This window comes from Leopardus geoffroyi, chromosome B2, assembly GCF_018350155.1.
Source record: "Leopardus geoffroyi isolate Oge1 chromosome B2, O.geoffroyi_Oge1_pat1.0, whole genome shotgun sequence".
Classification (NCBI taxonomy): Eukaryota; Metazoa; Chordata; class Mammalia; order Carnivora; family Felidae; genus Leopardus; species Leopardus geoffroyi.
In genome coordinates this window covers 38,239,088-38,259,937 of record NC_059332.1, presented here as the reverse complement: position 1 = coordinate 38,259,937, position 20,850 = coordinate 38,239,088, and the positions used below count along the sequence as shown (strand labels likewise).

The window sequence follows — 20,850 nt, the reverse complement described above, 5'->3', positions numbered from 1 at the left end:
TGTTTCTGGTAGAGGGAGTATTTATATCAGGACAATAAAATTTGAGTTTCCAAAGAAGCCACCAGAATAACGAAATGCTTAAATAGCACACCGAAACTAATTTCTAAATGTTGATATGACATAAAAACTTGATTACTTCTTTAAGTACAATTAGAAGGTTGAAAATCATGACAGTAATTTCATATCTGTATTAGACAAAGGCATGTCTCCAAAGATTTCTCAGTTTCCATGTGATACTCATAATATTATATGAGTAATGTGAATTAAAATTTTATGAAACTAGAAAGATCCTAAGATGGATACTAGAAAGTTTTTTCTTAAGTTTATTTATTTATTTTGAGAGAGTGACAGAGCAAGAGAGCACACATGCAAGTGTGGGGGAGGGGCAGAGAGAGATGGAGAGACAGAATCCTAGCACAGAGCCTGATGTGGGGCTTGAACTCGCAAACCATGAGAGCGTGACCTGAGCCGAAACCAAGATTTGGATGTTTAACGACTGAGCCACCCAGGTGCCCCTAAAAAGTTGTTGATTCCCAATCTATTTTATCTTTAATATCATTGAACCATGGAAAAATGACCAGTCTACTGTTAGTCTCCAGAACTTTCTCAATGACAAGACATAGAAACCTACCTCAAATCCTAGAAAAAGGAATTTACGGGCTTATGTTACTAGTCTCCGTTTCCTCCTTGTGGCTGGCAGCTCCAAATTAACAGGCCTGGAGAACCCCAACCCTCAAAATAGGACATTGATTTTCCTACTAGCTTCAGTAGAATGATCATGTGAAGGTCTGGAGTTGCATGGCCAGTCCCAAACAAATCACTATCACTAGATGATGGGGGTACTCTCTTTACCCAGATCTCCCCAACCTGATTGGTAGCTCTACCCGTAGCACTTGGAGATGGGGAGAAGTTCTGCCAAAGGACAGGATACTGGTGATCTGAGAATAAGGTAAGAAAACAAACTGGACAGGTCAATCTCTGCCTTGAACAAACAGGCAAAGTAAACAAAACCATAAAAAAACAAAGTAAAACAACAACAACAACAATGTGAAGATAGCTGTGAGATCTTTAAGGCTTGAGGACATTCAAGGGTAACTATAGAAAGTGAAGAACAAGAACAGGGCTTGTTTACATTTTGGCCCTGTCCTTTTATGGTATCTAACAATTAGTTCATCTGTCTAATAATGGATTTCTGGTATCTGTATGTTTGGGGTTGATTGTAGTTATACTAGATAAAGAAGAACTAACATGCAGTAGGTTTCTACTACGTGTTAGGCTGTAAACACTTTGTAATATTTTGCATATATATGCATGCATTCTAGTTGAATCATGAGGCATTGATACATCTGTGAGTAACAGAAAAACTTAATAGTGGTTTAAAGAGATGAGTGTTTATTATCTCACATAAAAGAAACCTGGATGTAGGCAGTCCAAGGCTGTCTTGGAAACTCCAGGACCACCGGAGACCCAGGCACCTTGTCTCTTGTCCTGCTATCCTTATTTTACACCACCCTGTGGCACAAGATGGCTGCTTGAGCTCCAGTGCAAAGATGTTCCTTGTAGACAGCAATAAGGAGAGAGGAGAAGAGGGTTGCAGCTGTTCTTTTCTGAAGAGAATAATTGCCAGTCCCGCACACCATTTCCACTTAGATCTCGAGCCTTAACTTAGTCACATGGCCACACCATGCGGGAAGTGAGGAGGGAAATGTAATTCTTGTAGTTGGCTGTGTACCCAGCTAAAATCTGGGGTTTGCCTGCTAAGAAAGAGGAGGGGAAGTGACCACTGGGAGGCAACCAGGAGTCTCTGCCTCATACTTGATCTCCTAAGATGTACAGCTGACATTGGTTATGGAACCAGAAGACCATGTGATCCACCTTAGGAACAGTCTTAATATTTCTGGATTTATGCTAGTTTGGTACCCTTAAGAGCTCCCTTCCTTCTCTTACATAAGGCCTCAGACATGCTATAAAGTGGCTCTTGGTAGATCTTCTCAGAGTCCTGTGTGTACTGACTTTCCAGGGGCCTGTGTGCATGTTGACTCGGGCAGTGTGGCTCTGCACTGCTACCACGTGTGACCACTGTTCTCACAGATGCCATCTGTTACTTCTACCATTCTTCCCAAAATGAATTGGTGGGTGAGAGTTGATGATAGCCCTCCTGATGCTGACAGGCTGCTTCATTTCTGTCCTAACTAGCTGGTGCATTGTTGTGTCTCTTTTAAAAGTGAGGCTTACATATATTAAGTACAGCACACTCTTTTCTTATGAAAAGAAATTGTTGAGTATAACTCTTCTGTTTCACCTCACATACTGCAAATCCTTTAAGGAACAGTAAGAACACAATAGGGTTGTATATTAAGTAGCCTCAAGTAAATTTATTAAAGTGTGGGTATGGTAAAAATATTTCCCCTTAGAGATTACTTGACAAAATAATGAACAGAGGTTCAGAAATATCTCAGTGATATAACCATCAGTCTTCTTTGTTAGACATATAAAACCACATAACATGTTTTATTTGAACCGTAAACATGTTCAAATGTGGTTAAAGCCTCACGGTGATGAGTTGTATATCATAATTTTATATTGCAAAAGTTGTGTGGCAATTTACCTGATGTTTTCAACCTCTCTGAGATTAGAAGGACAGACAAGAAAGCAAGTGTGAAACTTCCTCAATAAAATTCTTCTAGAGCATGATTCTGAGTGGCCTAGTCCAGTGACCTTACATTAAACCAAAATGCCGCGTGTCTCCTTATGGCCATCATGTTATGAAAAGGATGGCAACGGCTACTTTGGGGAAATTAGGTGGTTTAAAAAAAAAAAAACAAGCATAGAAAGTCTCATTTTCCTTAGTTTTAAGTTTGGGTTTCTCTTGACTAAATTTACCACATAGGCCTTTGTCTCTAGTTCAGTCTGCCTCTTGCAGAAGCTTGTCTCCTAATTCACATCCAACTAGCATTGCTGGATTTAGCAAATGAAAATACAAGGTGCCCAGTTAAATTTGAATTTCAGGTAAGTAACGAATAAAGTTTTCATATGTGTCCCAAATGTGGCATGGGTCATACTTATACTAAAAAAATTATTTGTGCTTATCTAAATTCAAATTTAATGGGGTGTCCTCTATTTTAAGTGGAAATCCTACTTCCAGCCCTTATCGCTGTGATACTGTCTGTGTATTTTCTTCGCTGAAGTTCACGTCTCCGTCTGTGGATTGAACTATGCACATGGCCTTCTGTCCCTGCGTCTTCTCCTGCTTATGGCCTTTTCCATTGGGATGGCCTTCTCTTCTCCCTTTGTTGGCTTATCACCTTAATGCAGTCATCCCCCACCTGCCCTTCCTCCTGATCTCTCTCCCAAATGGCATGGCATTGTTCATGCTTGACATCTTGAGGTCATCTCGAGCCACCTTTACCCTTGTCCTCCGTATTCAGTCAGTCAGTCCTGTCCATTCTTCCTTCACAGTCCGTTTTTCCCTCCCTTCCTCCTGGTCTTTCCCTGTGCCTCACTCACTCTCTCTTTCTGGTTGCCCGTGTCTGTCCACTCACCACACCGGCTGCAGTTTAGGCCTGCCCGCCTGCTCCTCCAGCTGGCCTCCAGCCCTAACTCCTCCCTTCCCCTGGTCATTCTGCAGTTTGGGTTCACGGTCCAAACAATCAGAGCTGAAAACCTTCAGCGACTTGCTGTTGTCTACAGATTGAAGTTTAAGCCCCTTATTCGAGGCCTCCCATGTAAGACTTTCCAGAACTGCCTTCTGCCTATTTCCCTAGTCTTGGTTGTATCAGTACCTCATATCAGTGTTTATCACCTGTTTAGATTCACTTCTCTTTCACCATATTATAGCACTGAAAACCCCTTAGAGATGCTTTTGTGTAATCATTTGGCATATAGATTAAAAGGAAGTATTATCTTAGTTTATATCAGTGTATTAGTAAATGTTACCTTATAAAGTGCCTAATAAAAATTTAATAATATCCTAATTGTATAAATACAAAGATATGTTTTGACCTTTCCCCATTTGCTAAATGATGCATGCTGTCCTGTGGTTGGAATTAATTAGATAATAAAAATGTGATTTGTTAACATTTAAAATGGCACCTTATGTTTGGCTTTGTGACCAAAAGTATATGGAAATGTGTATTATTATTAAACTATGTGACAGCAGCATTTCATGACCTGATATTTAATTCTTAACATTTTGCACTTAAAAATAAACCTTTTCATAATTACAGTATTTAAAAAAATTTTTTTTAACGTTTATTTATTTTTGAGATAGAGACAGAGCATGAACGGGGGAGGGTCAGAGAGAGAGGGAGACACAGAATCCGAAACAGGCTCTAGGCTCTGAGCTGTCAGCACAGAGCCCGACGCGGGGCTCGAACTCACGGACCGCGAGATCATAACCTGAGCCGAAGTCGGCCGCCCAACCGACTGAGCCACCCAGGCACCCCCATAATTTCAGTATTTTTATACCTTGTTTATAGTATATTTCTCAGTGATAAGATAAGAAAGTGTGTGTCAGGTTGCTATTTCCAAGCATTTCCTACAGGGAATATATTTCAGAATTAGATAGTCTTTATTCATGATAAATAAAAAGCCCAATTATACAGTCGTTTGCTTTCTCATGACTCCATTTGTTCTGTTGGAGGAGCCCAAAGCTCTGGAGAATATATCTCAGACGTGGGTTTGGCTTGGTCATGAGATACTGTCGCAGCTTCCTGTGGGCGCAATCTGAGAAAGCCTACAACTAGTTCCTGTGATATTTCTTTTCTCATTCTGTTCTCCTGGGTCATAATAAGTTGAGTAAATAATGAGTTTCTGGTCTCTGGTCTATATCAAAATGAAAATAAGGTGATATGAATCTTGAGCTGCAGTCTAGCTGGAATTAATCTTAGGATTGGTACTGATTGGTATGATATAATAAATTATAGTTAATGTGATTCGTAGAAGCAAAGAAGCCTCAAATCATCAGATAGTTTTAGTACGTAGGAGTGCTTGAGCTAGATTTCTTCTTTTCCTCTCCCAGATCTCCTGTCTTCCCTTTCTGACCTGGTCTCGCCCCATCGTGGGGCCTGTGTGGTGGGCTCATCAACCTGCTTCCTGCCCTCCAGCTTCTGTGTGGTTTCAGCCAATGGAAAGGCCCAGCAAGAGATCAGAGGGGAAGGGACAGAGAGGTCAGACATTGCCCCCAGTACTTTCTTCCCTGCAAGCTCACCTTGGGTTGGCTGTTTTCTTTAGACTGAAGAAGATCAATTACTTCTCAAGGCAGGCTACTCTCTGTAACTCTCTTTCCTTCTGGGTTGCAGAATCTTTCTTTCCCTTTGTACTTGAAAGCCCGGAGGTGATGTCAGATACTTTACTACAAGTCCCACGTTTCAGCAACTCTTTCTTGTGCCCCACATCTCTTTAAACAGGCCCTCAGTGAATGGAGTGTACCATCTATCTCCTGTTGGGATCCTCACTTACATGGACTAATTATTTTACCCCCTTCATGTATACAATTAAGTAATCACAAATGGTATCCTTATTCTAGAGGAAGAGAAAGTGAAACACAGAAACACTCAGTGACCTGCAAAGATGGCTAATATGTGATAGAGCCAGGATTAAAGCTTGGCCCCAGGCTACACGATCTTAACCACCACGCTATACCCACGTATGATAATATGAGCAATAGTGATTTAATCAGTTTTGGAAGTATTCATAATAACAAAATATATTAACATTAACTCATGTTGTTGACACATATAGATTGATCAAATTACTGCCAGTGCTCTCTCCCCACCTGGAACTTTTATCTGACTACTTCAAAAGATAGTGATTTTTTTTTTTTTTCTGTTACCCAGGAAAGATTGGAAGAATGATATCCTTTGATGTTAAGAAATAAGAAGTTCAAATTTTACTTATTATCCTCAGCCCTATTAGAAAAAAATTCTTTGCCCACAACTAAGTACTCTCTTTAAAATAGGAACTCATCAAAGGCTCACATTTAGCTGCTTTTCTTCTTAAGAGCCTGACATTAGGAGTTAGTATTCATTTCTCACAGTGACCTAGTTTTTACATAATTTCGGTCCTGTCAGTTCGTTCCCAGAGCTGACATGGTCATCGTTTTATTGTCTGCTTTGTGCTGGGGATGTGTCTTCTTCTGCCCTGCCCCCTGCAGTCACCACCCATTCTTCATTGTTCATTGTCCTCCAGCCTCTTCTGTGGTGTAACCTGTCACATTTTCCATCCTCTTGGCCTTGTGTTGTGGAGCTGCTATTGAGCGCAGCTGCAGTGTGTTGATTCTGGACTCTTAGGTACCCTCAGTTGCTACACTATGCTGCTTCTGGATTGACTTATTTGGCAGTTCACGTTTTTTCCAACACAGCAGCTTCCCAAAGTGTAGACTCATTTCTCCATGCTAAAATAGTGAGAATAAAGAAACAGCTCTCTTACAGTCTCTTTGGGATTCTTGGATCATTGAAACTTCACAGGACGATAGCCTGTAATTATGCTGGTCTCAGGTATATGCAAACTTGAAAAGTGCATTTGGTTTTTAGGAGTCAAAGAAGAAAAACACACAATTTGTGATTCAGGTGCTCTTGTTAAAAATAGTGCTTTTGAATGAGTGGCTGTTTATAGTTCGGGTTTTGGGTGGTTATTCTGTAGTGAAGGTCCTGTTCTTGACAAATTTGCTTCCCAGTCATTTTTTCTAACGTGGGCGGTTGGGTCATGAGAGAAGGCCAGAGTTTCTTGGCAGTTTTCTCTTCTTGTTGCCTGGAACCCCATTATTACCGTGGGCTTCAACTGCCAAACTAGGGAATTTGATCAGAAATTCAAATCCGTGAGCACAAGCAATCATTTATATTCTCTCCAACTACTTACCTTGGTGTTGTATCTGTTCTGAAACAAATTGTGGCTTTAAGACTGTGAGAGAGAGCTGCTTACTGAAAAATTTCAGATTGGCCACGTGACTGACTGGTGTAGGTAGCATCTTTCTGGTCAAATGTTTTTGTGTGAAGAGGGTGTATCTTTTTCTTTTTTTAATTTTTAAAAATGTTTCATTTATTCTTGAGATTGAGAGACAGAGACAGAGCACGAGCAGGGGAGGGGCAGAGCGAGAGAGGGACACAGAATTGGAAGCAGGCTCTGAGCCGTCAGCACAGAGCCCGATACGGGGCTTGAACTCAGAGGCCATTAGATCATGACCTGAGCCAAAGTCGGATGCTTTACCGACCAAGCCACCCAGGCGCCCTGAAGAGGGTATATCTTCAGTGCATTTTCAAAGATGTGCTCAAATAGGGAAATTCTGGTTGCACCTACTTTTGGGGGCAAATTGCCGGGAAAAGATCAATGTGGTGGTATCTTTTCTTTAAAAAAATTACCATTTTACGTACGTTTGAGATGTAGACAGAGCTATTAAGCTAAACATCTTACCAAATATGATTTACTCCATTGTCCTGGCAAAGGCTTAAGAAGAAAATGTCATGTTGAGCTAATTTGTTTATTTTCACTGAGGGGCTCTTTTGTCTGCCATCCAAATGAGGGGTATTTAAATTCAGTGATGTTTTAGAACCCAACCCTCGTTCTAAAATAACAAAATTTCCAAAAAAAATAGTCATTAAAATCAATTAAAACAAGCACTTATACAGCAGATTTTTGCATTACATTTTGTTATCTCTGAGTTCACTTAGCAACAGAGGAAGAGTAAGTACGGAGATTGCCGAAATGGAGGAGAAGAAAAGGAGTAGAAGTTTTTCTAAGGGTCTGGAAGGTTGAGAGAGCTATAGCCATTCAGCCAGTATACCTGCCATCAGTTTTACCTGTTTACAACTGCTGAGCCCCGTGTAGGGTGGGGTCCATGGCCAAGAAACGCACTTATCTTTCCACCTCTTTCTCTGCCATGTACTCAGCAAAACCCCTTCTCTTGTGGAACCTAAACCATCCACCTACGCCATGCCTGTGCTTAGGCCTCTGACACTGCTAGAGAAAAACATTGCAGTGGTTGGTCTCACCATAAACTCATGCCACACGCCTCAAGTAGGCACTTGGTGTACCTGAGAGTCCTACTACACTTTCCTGGTACGTTAGCTTTCTCACTCTCAGAGATGACCACTTCCCAGTTTAATTCTTCTCAGGCTTCCTATATTCCTTTCCCTCTTCCTTCTTTCAGCTTCTTCATACTTCACTGAGTAAATAGACCCAATGAGACACGCACTATCTATCCTCCTACCACCATATCTACCAGCATCTGTAGCCAACTCTGGGACTTCCTTCCTATTATGGCAGACAGAGCTCCCCTCTCCCTGCCAGAGGTCGGTCAGCCCTCCATTGGTTTCCTGAGGTCTTCTTATCTTGTCTTCTCCAGCATATTGTACTCACAGCTTTCTTTTTTGTGCAGCATCGTTGATTTTTCAAATCTGTGGGATCATTCTCCTCAGTATTTTCTAGTATCTTCTATCTTTTTTTTTTTTTAATTTTTTTTTTCAACGTTTATTTATTTTTGGCACAGAGAGAGACAGAGCATGAACGGGGGAGGGGCAGAGAGAGAGGGAGACACAGAATCGGAAACAGGCTCCAGGCTCTGAGCCATCAGCCCAGAGCCTGACGCGGGGCTCGAACTCACGGACCGCGAGATCGTGACCTGGCTCAAGTCGGACGCTTAACCGACTGCGCCACCCAGGCGCCCCTCTAGTATCTTCTATCTTAAAACAATGCCCTCACTTACCCATATCCCTTGTAGCCTTTTCTCATTTCTCTGCTCTTTTTTCTCAGCATAACTACCTGAAAAGAGTTATCTGTCCTCTTGTTTATACTTCTTCACTTTCTGTTCATTCTCTGACCCTCTGCAGTTGGGCTTCTGTCTTCTCTGCCCTTCTGAGACTACTCTTGTCAAGGTCATTAGTGACCTCCGTGTTGTCAGAAACAATGACCATATGCCCATCCGTGTGTTATTTGATCTTTAAGCAGCATTTGACAGGGCTAACTTCTTCCTGCTCTTTGAAACACTCTTTTACTGCTGGTTTATGTAACGTCACACTGTGGTGGCTGTGGAGGCATATCATTTAGGTCGTCCTTCATGAGAATCTTCTACAGGGTTATAGCTGACTTGAAGCCTTCAGCTATCATACCCTTAGATCCAACACAGTGGAAACACAGTCCAGACTTCCTTGGAATGCTCCCAGAGAATAACTGAGCATGACGGGGGTACTAGAACTGGAACTGGAACATTCTTTTGCTACGTGAAATTCCTCCAGTAGATACATTGGATCAGAAAGTCCCCACTGGCCAGGCCAAATCTCTCTTAAAACCAAGCTGTGGTCTGAAGCACTTCCTCTGAAATTCTCCCATCCCTCTCCTGTTCATAGATGTCAAACCTACATAAGATCTGAAACTCTCTTCATCTACTCCTGCCCCTCCTCCTTTATATTTCTCTTGTATGTCTAATCTCACCTTGGTATCACCTTCCCAGACGGCCCAAATGGACTCACATACTATCCTGCTCCCTCACCCACTTGGCAGTTCCTTATCTTCTTCACCTCCTTTTCTCTGCCAGCCCTTAACACTGATGGGCTCCATCTTTGGACCAGTTCTTCTCTTGAGTCCTTTAGAATCTCATTCAATTCCGTGGCTTTGAATATAGTCTTTATATTTCTGACTATCAAATCTGTGTCTCTAGCTCTGATCTTTCCTCAGAACTCCAGACTTTTATATCTGATCATGTTCTTGACATCTCCACTGGAATATTTAGTGGTCATCTGAAAGGTACCATGTTTTAGGGAAGTCTTGATCCTCATCCAGATCCATCCTCCTTCAGCTGCCCTTGTCTCGGTAAATGGCTCCAGTCATTCCCAATGGTTTCTTTTCCTCATCTCCCATCATCAAGCCCCAGCCACTCACCTTGAGAGTATCTCCCAGATCAATCTGTTTTTCTTCGTCTTCACAGACGCTGCCCTAAGCACTGTTGCAGCAGCTCTCCGATTCCTTGCACTCTTGCTCACTCATAGTCCATTCACCACTCGGTAGCCAAAATGGACTTTTAAAGATGTGGATCAGGTCCAGCCAGTTCCCTGTTTACAGTACTACAAAGGCTCTTCGTTGAACTTTGGACAAAACCCAGTTCCCTTACATTGCTTATAAAACCCTCCTTAATTGGCGTGTGCTGGCTCCCTCAGATCTACTTCCTTCTCCTTGCTTCAACCACAGTGGCCTTCTTTCTGTCCCTGGGATGAGTCAATGTCATTCTTGCCTTCGGACCCATTATCTCATGCCTCAGTGTTCTTCCTCCTTGTCACACGGATCTCAGCTTACATGTTACCTCCTCTGAGAGGCCTCCCAACCTAAAGTTCTGTATCTAATTCCTTTCTAGTGTGTCACCTTATTTTCATTCTCTTCATAGTGCTGACACTTTCTTAGCTTTTTTGTTTTACTTACTGTCGGTCTCCCCTCAACTGGAACGGAAGCTCCATGAGAACAGGGCCCCTTTCTCTTTTGTTCGTTGCTGCATTCCCTGTGCCTCAGGCAGTGTCAGGTATGTAGTAGGCATTCATAAATGTCTGTGGAATGAGAGAATTGACAGAGCTTCATTAATTCACCTCTGTGAACATATTTTTTTCCCTTTGAAAGAAAAGAGGAGTGAATTTTCTTAACTCCATACTTCTAAATTGTAGCTTTTGCGATATTCAATGTTCCCCGGGATGTAGTTTTCCTTGAATTTACACATAATGCCAATACAGTTAAAATCCCATTATAGTGAATTCCATGGGGCATGCTATTGGCTTTGCTACAGTGGACTTTGTCACAGAGCCATAAATTGCATTTCCAGTCTACGGAACTGGGGATGAAACAGCTGATTGTCCATTTCTCTGCAGAACTGGGAAAGGAAGGGAGGGAGTGAGGTGTAGCAAATCTCCTGCCTGCCTTGCCCAGGCTCTCTGATATTCTACATGGAACATTGGCTTTGGGTGTTTTGTGTGTTTCTTGCTGAGTGATTCAAGTGCTGGGAGAAGAATGGGTAGTTGAGGAAGGGAGAAAAATGAAAAGACAATTACTCTTTGGGGATGGAAAGATTCTAGACTCACCTTTTTAAAGTTTTAGCTAAACAGTGTCCTCTCCTACTTTTTGTAGCATGAAAAGGTGCATCATCAGGGGCTGTTTTTACATGTGAGAAGATACGTGAACAAGGGCCAGGAAATGAAACAAGACAAAACAGAACACAGTTCCTAGGATGAAGTATTTAGTGTTGACAGTTTGTTGTAAACAGAGCAGTGAAGGTTTCTTTTTTTGTTTTTGTTTTTAATTGCATAGCCGTCTGAAATATGGCAACAGCTTAGTTACATTATGAAGATCTTTCTTCCGTTGTTACGGTAATTGTGTTCAAATCAGATTATCAGATTTTTGTTTCAATGCTCAAATGTTATGAGCCATATAAATGTTATGTTATTTGAAAATGTCTTGAGTTACTTTTTAAAGTCATTTATCAAGAGCTTTTTCTTGCTCTCTCAGACAGCAGTATATATACCCTTTGCTTGCACCTGTGATACTTGATACATGGCACTTCTCATGTTGTAATTGTGTTTATCTGTCTGTGTCCTGTACAGCGAACGGAAATATGAAGGACAAGGGCTGTGTTTTACTCATTTGTGCATTCCTCACCTATAGTGTCCCCTGTCTTCCTCACCTTACCTGATGGAATGGTGCCGGCAAGAAATGGCTTTAAATACATGTTTATGGATTGGCAGTGTCTATTTCTATAGTTACCTCAGCCCGTTACTTATATCGGCCGTCTCTTCTTACCCTGCTCTTGTTAACAAAGCTGCTTGCCTAATGGGCAATTATTTCTAGACTTTGTCAAGCTATGAAGCAGGCTGGGACGTTTGCTTGTCCCCAGCCTGGTTTATTGCATTCTCTGTCTTTTAGTTTTTAGAGTAATGTCTTCTTTGGTAAGCCCATCTGGTCTTCCTCTACCAAGAACCACCATCTGCCCACTAAATAATACCTGACCATTTCCTTTCTATGGTTTTATGTATGCTTCTATGGATCTTCTGTTGGTGTTATCTTATTCATCTTTTATCCCCGGTTATTTATCTTATTAAACTCTAAGTTTTTTGAAGGCCAGTCTACTAAACCAGTCAGTGCATACTCACTGAAAGCATTGTCACCTGTACAGTGGGGAAACGGACAAATATTCATATGCTATGTGTGCTCCCAAAGAACTGATGGTTTCCTTGGAGAATTAAAACCAACTATGTTTGCTTTATTTGAGATGCCAGAACTTCGTAAAATATACTATTATGTTATTAATAGCTTCCACGTAGGAGAAGAAACCCTGCCACGTGATACCTATAGAATGATTGTAAAACTAATCTCAAATTCACAAACGTGGGCATTCTGGATGGTATTCCAGAGAGACGACACAATGTGTATAAAAGCCTGAAGGCATTTAAGATGTAGAAAGGATCTAGAAGCTCATGAGATAGATGATTCTTCTGTTAACTTTTCTTCCATCCTCCTTGCCTTCTTCCCACCATTGCCCTCTCCGCCCCCCACCCCTTGGTGGTAAGGTAAACATCAGTGAAGATAATACCTCCCTAATGCTTCCCTTAAAAATGATATAAGGTAAACAAACTAATTGGACTTTCTAAAAAGGGACACTGAGATATCATAAATTTGTAAATGTAAATTCATACATCAGCACACAGCACTATTTTCCACACAAGTAGGTACAGTATGAACCAATTAAATGATGGCTCCCTTTTGTCCTTATCTGTTTTTATAACAGTAGAACTATAATTGTATATACAGACTGATGTTTGGGCCAAGTCTGTCGTTACAAAGATGTTAGCTGTAAATTTAGCCCATTATATTATTTCAACATGTGCTTTGTTATTTATTTTTCCTTCTAGAATGCTGCTGTCATTTGTTTGTTGAACAGCAATACGCAAATTCTTTTTTTGTTTCCCCATGGTGAATGTCTGAGAGGAAATATTGCTGCCTGGCATAGGGGACTGGGGCCTTGTATGATTTATTTCTTCTAATTTTATTCCATTGTAAAAACTCCAAAATGATGTATTATAAAGACTCCAAAATGTTACAGAAACTTGAATAGTTTCAAGTTAATTCTTTTGAAATGTAGTTTTTTGCTCATCTTTCAAAATGAACAGTGCCTTGACATGTCTGAGGTTTAGGAAAATTTGGCTTCGGTTGATGAGGAGGGTCTAATATAGGTCTTTGTTGCTGAGTGAAATTTGGTGGTTTGGCTCATGGGAATTTGTGCAGAATTGTTGGTTTGTTTGATTTGGTTCCCTTTGGACTACACCCCTGAAGTTTTCTTTGGGTTTAGCTTGGTGATCCCCACCCCACACCAAACTCAAAGTGGAAAACAGTGGGAATGTTGAGGTTTATACCTCAAGCTATAACTCATCCTAGAGCTTTACCCACTTCTGAAAAAAAAGAAACAAAAAGCCTCGATTTTAAATCTTTGAATGAAATATTTATTGAAACTAGACTAAACAATCCCAGAGTTAGTTGGGATCTTAGAGGTCGTTTGACCCGACTCTCCACCTGATGCACAATTCCAACGATCAATTTTAGATTGTTTAAAGTCTTAAAAGCTAATTAACTTCCATACTGGAGTCCATATTTCCCCTTTGATTCAAGCTTGTTGACATTGTGGTCCAAGTTTGCTATATCTGTATGATTTTTTTTTTTTCTTTTTGATCTATCAAGAACCAAGAGAAGTGTGTAAAAACTTCCAGATGTGTGTATTTCTACTTGTAATTCTGTCAATTTGTGCCTTATATATTTGGAGATTATGTTATTTGTTTAGAATTGCTTCATTTTCCTGAGAAGCTTTCCTTTGATCCTATGTAGTGATTTATTTTATCTCTAACAATTCTTTATATCCTAAAGCCTGTTTGAAAAAAAAAAAAAAGGCAACAACTCATCTGGGCCCATATTAAAAGCCCACAGTACATGTACAGAATATTATATAACAGTGCCAAAGGATCTGGGCCGGCATGCAGTAATCAAGCACATTGATATAATAACAACAAAATGTGTGAATATTTACACTAAGTGGGATATATAAAAATATATTTTTCACTTTTTTACTTTCAAATTTTCTATGTTCTTATATCTCGGTTATGTTCCTTAATAAATGACATATGGATGACTTTTACTTTGTCATACAAGTTGTAGTTAATTTAGTGATTACTGATATTTGCAGTTGTGTCTGTCATATTGACATTCTATTTACCTTGTTTTTTTTCTGTACCTTTTTCTTTGTCCTCCTCTTTTTCTTTTTTTAATTAAAAAAATTTTAAATGTTTTTTATTTATTTTTGAAGCAGAGAGACAGAGCATGAGGTGGGGGGGGGGGGTGGAGCAGAGAGAGAGGGAGACACAGAATCTGAAACAGGCTCCAGGCCCTGAGCTGTCAGCACGGAGCCCGATGCGGGGCTTTAACCCATGGACCGTGAGATCATGACCTGAGCCGAAGTCGGACGCTTAACAACTAAGCCACCCAGGCGCACCTGTCCTCCTCTTTTTCTGACTTCTCTTTTGCTACTCATCTTGTCCTTACTCATTCTCTACTTCTTATCTGGAAATTTTATATTGTCTTTCTTTTCTTTTAGTAGTTATCAATAAAAGTTTATAAGCATACTTCATAAAGTCTATAATATTTCTCATCTCCTGATCTGCATGATTAACTTTAATCATATCTCCCCTCCATTTTATCTTCTCATTGTTAAATGTTTTAATTCTACCTTGTTTTTATATGATTCAAATTAGTCCTCATTAATGTTATTTATAAAAAAAAAATCAGAATTTCCCCATATTTTCCCAGTTTCTTTGCTCGGTGTTGTTTTCTTTCACTTCTTTCTGGTATGAATTTCCTTTTTCCTGAAGTACATCATTTGGTAATTCCTTCACAAGGGTCTATGAATGGTTCCCACTTTCAGTGTTAATTTCATTTGATTTGTGTAGTAGCTGAGTATGGAATTTTTGGTCAACAGCTCTGTTTCTCAGTATTTTGAAGATAATCATTCCATCACTTTTTAACTTTTGCTTTTCAGAAGTCTGTCTTAGTCTAACTGGTCTTTTTCAGGAAATGTCTTTTCTTGCATTGTTTCTTGCATTGTTTTCTTTGTATATATGTTCTGTGGTTTCATAATGGTGTCCCTCCATGTGGATTTATTTTTATTTATCTTACTTAGGACTTGTGCTTCTAAAATCTGAAGATTCACAACCTGTCATCAATTTTGGGAAGTTCTCAGCTATTCTTCCTTTAAATAGTTTCACTCCTCCATTCTCTTCAGTGTGTATTTCTGTAACTCATGTTAAACATACCTTTTCCTTTATGTTTAGTGTGATTTCTTAAACTTCAAAAAATATAAATTTTCTTTGTTGCATTTGTTCTTTGTCGCATGTTGGATAATTTCCTCAGATACCTCTTCTAGTTCACTGAGTCTCTCTTCACCCATGTGGAACCTGTTTAACCCTTCCACTGAGTTTTTAAAATTTCAATGATTATATCTTCATTTTTAGAAGTGCTACACAGTCATCTTTTCCTATCTGTTCTTGCTTTTCATAGTGTCTTGCTATTTTAATAATTTTTATTACTTAAGTATTTAGTAGTTTGAACACATTTATTGCATAGTCTGTATGTCTAAAGCTCTTGTAGGTGGGGACCTGCCTTTTGGTACATCCACTGACTCTTTTCTGGCAGATTGTATTCTTGTGGGCTTTGTTGTTTTGGATTGTGAGCTCATATTCGGTGGAGTTTTGTCCATTGGAATCCTGTACTACAGTATGAAAGGCATGTCACTCTAGGTTAGATTTATTTTTGCCCCTTCCTGCTGCCCCGGGGCTATCATCAGTTTCAAACCACTTTTTGTGTTAGTTTCAGGAATTGAGATTTACAGACCAGTTGGGTAGTGTAAATTATACCTCTTTTATGTACATGAATAGATCAGTGATTACAAATGTTGAAGGAAGACTTTTCTCTTCCTACTCATAGTTCAGGCAGAGATAGACAAGTTTCCTTACCATTTCCTATTCTGTTAGGTGAATATGAATTTTTTTTCTTGTTTGTTATTTTAGTGATGGGCCCAGGTTTATAAGGAATCTCATTTCCAAATACCCACTTCCTAGTGGCCTAAACCCTGGTTACCGATACCAGCATTCTTTTCCTACCCCCACACTCCTGGGGTCACCCCAGCTCATGTACTTTTATTTTGTTTTTCATTTACTTTTTTGTTTTTGGTCCCTGGGGATATTTTCCTTACTTTTTTTTTTCTTTTTTGAAAATTTAGCTGTGCTTTTAAAAGGGTTTGTATTATATTTTAACCAGAATTTCTAAGTGGGTTTTAGAAGCAGCGATTTCAAGCACTCTGGGTAGCCATAATGGCAGAATTGGAGGTCTTAGTCCTTTTACATTTCCCTGTCCTGTACTAATACTAGGGGTTTGTTTGTTGTTGTTATTGAACTGCAGGACTTCTATTGATCTCTGTTGTTTTTATAGTTATTGTCATTAAGTGTGGTCCCTCTTTTCAGCTTTTTTTTTTTTAAATCCTGGCTCTGTTATCTAGTATGTTAGCTTTACTGCTCAGACCCAAGTCATTAGTGTGTTTCATGTACGTACCATCTTGATTTTCTGTATTTGGTAAAAATATTAAAACTGGAACAATCCATGCATACAGCCCAGGGATACACCACTAGAGGTCTGTGTGTCAGTGGATATTAAACACATCTCTTTGAAATTACTTACAGATATGTCCAACTCTGTTACTCAGTTCAGCTTACATTTGAACTTGGCTCACAAGGTTTGTTCCTAATGAGCTTGCTCAGTTCAGCTCAGTCTAATTTATTTCCACCAATATCTCTGAAGTACACCCTATGTGCCATTCTGTGTACTGTGTAAACCACAGACATATGAAAGAACAAGTCGTAGCTCCTTCCTTCATGATGCTCATACCTGGTAGAGAAAAAATTCAGGGAAGCAAATAACCAGCCATATGGTAATCTCTTTCTGCATTTTGCTCAGGATCAACCTCTTTCTCACTGATTGCTAGTTTATGATACCTACCCTCTTTGCTTTTTTGTTGTTCTTGTTGTGCCATAGGCATGTTGGTTGAGTTTATGTTATTGATTTGTGGGAAAAATTTTATAGGCTAATTTCCACATTTCTTTTCTCTATAATCTTTTGTGAATAAATTCATTTTGGTATATTCCTAAATTTTCAGAATATTACATCAATAAAGAATTACTAAAACTATTGGACAAATGTTAAGTTAATTTCATATTTTATTTACTTTTTATTTTTATTCTATTTATCCCGTTGGTTAAAATTTTTCTCAAGTTTTCTTTTCTCCAAACTTCCTGTTTCCTAGAAAGACAGTGCATTATACATGTCTGATATCAATTTTATGTTTTTTGGCCTGGCCCCTTGTATTGACTTTTTCACCCTGGCTTTCCTCCCTGGTCTAAGACTTCAGCTAACTTTTTATTGTTAGTCTTTGAAAATTTGTTAGGCAGACTAATGATGTAACCACATTTTCAGTGAAAGAGCTTGATTTAATTAAGGGATAAGTTTTTATCTGACTAGAAATTTTAGATTTGATCTTTATTCTTTTTTTTTCTCTGTAACCCCAATCAACATTCATTAAGCGGGAGGTCCTGTCAGTATTTCCCTCTGAAACATTTCATATCTGCTCCTGGTGTCTTAGTCCCACGTCTAGTGTCCTAGCTGACACCTTTATCCTTTCTCACTGATAATTGGGTCACTTCCTAAATGTTTTTCATTTCTCTGACTGTAATTTTACTCCTGTGTTTTTCATCTGGCAATTCCTGATCTAGTAAGTTATAAAATCAATTTACTTGTGTATGATCAGAATTTTTTAAAGATGTAAAATAGAAGAGAGAGACAGTATTAGAGTCCATGGCTATAATCAAAATGTTTTTTCATTAAACTTTTGTTGAAAAAAAATTTTTTTAACGTTTAGTTATTTTTGAGAAGAGAGAGACAGAGCACAGGTAGGGGAGGGGCAGAGAGATTGGGAGACACAGAATCTGAAGCAGGTTCCAGGCTCTGAGCTGTCAGCACAGAGCCCCACACGGGGCTGGAACTCACGGACCGCGAGATCATGACCTGAGCCAAAGTCGGACGCTTAACTGACTGAGCCACCCAGGCGCCCCTAAACTTTTGTTTTAATTATGTATATACTCCAACCATTAACTTACCATCTGTAATAGGAAATAATAATTGCATGGGTTTTTGCCATTTGGAGGAGTGTTATTTGAACCTTTTCCTTACGTCTAGAGAACTGTGAATCATCTGAGTCTTGGTAGGAGGCAGGACCTGTGTTGTATTACAGATAAAGAAAAAATGCCACATCTTGCCTTTTCAGCATCCCTCTCAGCGAGGGTGCTGGCTTCTGACCTAGGCTTACTTAACCAGATATCTGGGATATTGAACTGGGACTGACAGAGGCAGGAAAAGTGAGCACCGTGGCTGATGGTGGTGACAGTAGACACGACATCAGAATTTGGTTTTCTAGGCCACATAGGCCAATAACCCCAGCCGTGGCATCCGGTGGTAGCAGTGGGAACCTCGTCAAAATGGTTTTGGGCGTAGTTTGGGAATATTTCTGGATGTGTAGCTTCCGTTTACTTCTCTGCCTAGTTTGTCAGTCTGCTACTCCAAAATTTTTGGAGATTTTATGAGCTGCTTCGTTTCCATTCAATCCGTTTGTCTACTGCGATAGACTGAATTGTGCACCCTTTCTTCATCTGTTGAGCCTTAACTGCCATGTGACTGTATCTAGAGATAGGGTTTGTAGGAGGAAAGTGAGCTTAAAGGAGGTCATAAGAGTGGGACCCTAATGTGATAGGACTCTGGCCTTGTCAGAAGAGGAGGAGAGGGAGATCTTTCTCTCTTGGCCATGTGAAGACATGGGTCAGAGGCAGAGAGATCTGCAAGCCAGGAAAAGAGCTTTCACCTGAAACCAAACCCTGTTAGACCTTGATCCTGGACTTTCAGCTTCCAGAACTGTGAGAAATAAATGTTTGTTGTGTAAGCCAACCAGTGTGTGGTATTTTGTTATGGCGGCCCGAGCTGACAAATAAAGACTTGGGTGCAGGGAAGCGGGCAACAACCACACACTGTCATGAAAAGAGGGAGGCAGAGCCCCATGGACTTCCCAGAGCGTTGCCACGGAGTGGGACTTTCTTCCTGCCTAAGCTGGGGCCGGGGATTGCTTTTTCCACTAAAGGACCCCTTCTCAGTGTCTCCAGGAGAGTGGTTTATCCGCTTTTCACCTCACTCCTGCCTGGGCTAGGAAGAAAGGCACTTTAAAGGGCAGAGAAGCAAACAACATGTAGTTTGCCATCAATGACAACATTTGCACAAGTCTGAGTGTGCTGGGTCTGGGCCCAGGTGCCCAGGAGCCTGCTCAGCCGGCACCTGCCACCTCTGCCCTGGCCTGGCCTGACCACCAGCTGCCCCTGCAGGCTCCCCGCTGCTTGGCCGGAGGGGGCCGGCACACCTCTGAGCACATCTAGTCTGTTCCTGGGAACTGTACCCCCTAACATCTTGTTTGAGGCACAGAACCTGAGTGCCCCGCATGACAGAGGTAAGTCACGCTGCAGAAGAAACCCCTGAGGGTTTATTGTTACAATTAAAGTTTTAAAAGCAGCTGACTAGGACGAACAGCAGCATTTTCAAACGAAAATAAACTGAGAATGGACCTGTGTGAGATGTGGAAAATATTTTAAAGCAAAGGAAATGATTCAGCACCTCCGCGATGTGGCACAGAGATGAATTACGCAGGTCAGTTTTAACTTCTGTGGAGAGCCTCTACGTCTCGGATGAATCTGTGCGGGGGCGCTTCGCAAAACGCTCACGGAGGAGTATTTAATGTTAGAATTCGGAAAGAGAAGAGCCCCTCCGAGTGATTTCAGCCTTTCCTCCCAGAATCAGAATGGTGGAAGGGGGCAAACATAGCATGTCTTGTGGGGCAGAGCTTTATTTACATAATGGACGCTTTGTAAAGTGATTTAAAAAGTGACCTTTGAAAGGTTTAACTCGGTTTGTTTTGTTAGATTTTCTCATTTATTTTTTTTTCCCCAGGTCTGTTTTCCCAACTTCTTGTAACATCTAAGCGAATGCTTTAAGAGAATATATTTCCCCTCTATTTCATAAATCAAACGTACAGGTGTTAAGTAAAAATAAATAAATTATTTTGAAAAGTAAATATTCAAGTTACTTTGTAGACATTAACTAAAATAAGGATTTTTATGGTGCAGTCCCAAGTGCTAAATGTTTAATCTTAGGAATAAATGTTTCAGTGTTTTTTTAATTTTAGGTATTTTTCCAAGCAAATTTGGTTTTTAGTAGATTCCATTTTTCATTACTGAAAAGGGGCTTAACTAATGTGTATTTGCAGAATTGTTTTACTACATTGAGATCAATATTAAATATTACCTAAGACTGTAGTGGAAGAGGGTTAGAACTGCATCTGTGTTAAAAAAAATTTTTTTTTTAATGTTTATTTATTTTTGAGAGAGAGAGTGTGCGCACGCAAGTGAGTGAGCAGGGAGGGCAAAGAGAGAGGGAGACACAGAATCCGAAGCAGGCTCCAGGCTCTGAGCTGTCAGCACAGAGCCCCACGCAGGTCTCAAACTCACGAGCCAAGAGATCATGACCTGAGCCGAAGTCGGATGTTCAACCGACTGAGCCACCCAGGCGCCCCACATTTGTGTTTCTTATCTGAGAGATTTAAGGAATAATTACTTTAATTTGGAGGACCTGATGATTAGGGAGAGTTTCCAAGAGGTGTCCCTGCAGTTTTGGGTATGGAAGGCTTGTGTAGCAATG

The 20,850-nt window shown here is 40.2% G+C and overlaps 1 protein-coding gene and 1 long non-coding RNA gene across 3 annotated transcripts in view; one reads left to right on the top strand and one right to left on the bottom strand.

Annotated features, from left to right (window-relative positions):
* Nucleotides 1-20,850, top strand: part of KIF6 (kinesin family member 6) — a 392,154-nt gene that overhangs the window by 29,456 nt on the left and 341,848 nt on the right. The window lies entirely within an intron of this gene.
* On the bottom strand, nt 5,868-10,496 carry LOC123608329. The gene is made up of 2 exons (XR_006717192.1): nt 9,874-10,496; nt 5,868-6,788 (listed from the first exon to the last, which is right to left on the bottom strand). It is a non-coding gene; the product is annotated as an uncharacterized LOC123608329 (long non-coding RNA).